This window comes from Tursiops truncatus, chromosome 4 (genome assembly GCF_011762595.2).
Source record: "Tursiops truncatus isolate mTurTru1 chromosome 4, mTurTru1.mat.Y, whole genome shotgun sequence".
Taxonomy (NCBI): domain Eukaryota; kingdom Metazoa; phylum Chordata; class Mammalia; order Artiodactyla; family Delphinidae; genus Tursiops; species Tursiops truncatus.
The window spans coordinates 134,914,142-134,915,311 of NC_047037.1; the positions used below are offsets into that span (position 1 = coordinate 134,914,142).

Below are 1,170 nucleotides of genomic sequence, written 5' to 3' on the forward strand. Positions count from 1 at the left end.
CTCCCAGACAATCTTCCCCAGAGGGCAGCTCAGCTGCTTCCTTTCTCTTCTGCAGGTCTTCATCCAAATGCCACCTTCAAGGCAAGGCCGTCCCTAATCACCTGTTGACAATGCCCACCTGCTTTCTCCACTCAACTTTCCTTTATAGCGCTTCTATATCTGAGATTCTCTACAGTTTGTCTAGTCCTTTATTCTGCCTATTGCATGTCTCCCCTCACGAGAAGGGATGCTCTATGAGGACCAGGAGATCACAACAACCCCTGAACAGAAATCATCACAGAGCAGACACTCCGTAAATATAATAAGATGTTTAAAATGGAAAGTCAAAATAAAACCGCCCAGCTTTTTGTCGCTCTCCGGCATTCAAGATGTCAAAGCGAGGACATGGTGGGTCCTCTGGTGTGAAATTCTGGATTCCCTTGCGTTTTCTGGTTGGAGCCATGAACAGTTGTGCTGACAACACAGGAGCCAAAAGTCTGCATATCGTCTCTGTGAAGGGGATCAAGGGACAACTGAATAGACTTCCTGCTGCTGGTGCGGGTGACGTGGTGATGGCCGCAGTCAAGAAAGGCAAACCAGAGCTCAGAAAGAAGTGGTAATTAGACAACGAAAGTCCTACCGGAGAAAAGATAGTATGTTTCTTTATTTTGAAGATAATGCAGGAGTCGTAGAAAACAATAAGGCGAGATGAAAGATTCCGCCTTTCACAGGAGCAGCTGCAGAAGAACGTGCAGACTTGTGGCACAGGATTGCATCCAATGCTTGCAGCATTGCATGATTCTTTCGTGTATTTGTAAAAAAATAAAAATAAAAATGATTTGCTCCCCCCCCCCAAAAATAAAAATAAAATAAAATCGCCTGCCACGAACAAGTAAGCACCTTCTCTCCACTAAGGTAGACAGGATGGTGAAGCCGTTGCCCAGAGAGCCGAGGATGAAATAGGAGGAGAAACACTGCTCATGCCCTGGCACATTGGATACTAAGCCTTGTGCCTTCCATTTCACCTTGGAGCCCTGATCCCTGTGCACACCTCCACCTGAGAGACTAGAGGGAAGAGCGGAGACGATCCCTCTGGTTTCCAGCTTGCTTGTCAACTCACTGGTGAGTTGTATCCAGGACCGACTTCCCAGGAATGCAGCCTGCATCATGCCACAAGTCTCCGCACTTGGA

The 1,170-nt window shown here is 47.3% G+C and overlaps 1 pseudogene; it reads left to right on the plus strand.

The window, feature by feature from the left end:
* Positions 1-368: 368 nt before the first annotated feature.
* On the plus strand, positions 369-778 carry LOC101329272 (large ribosomal subunit protein uL14 pseudogene; annotated as a pseudogene).
* Positions 779-1,170: the final 392 nt, after the last annotated feature.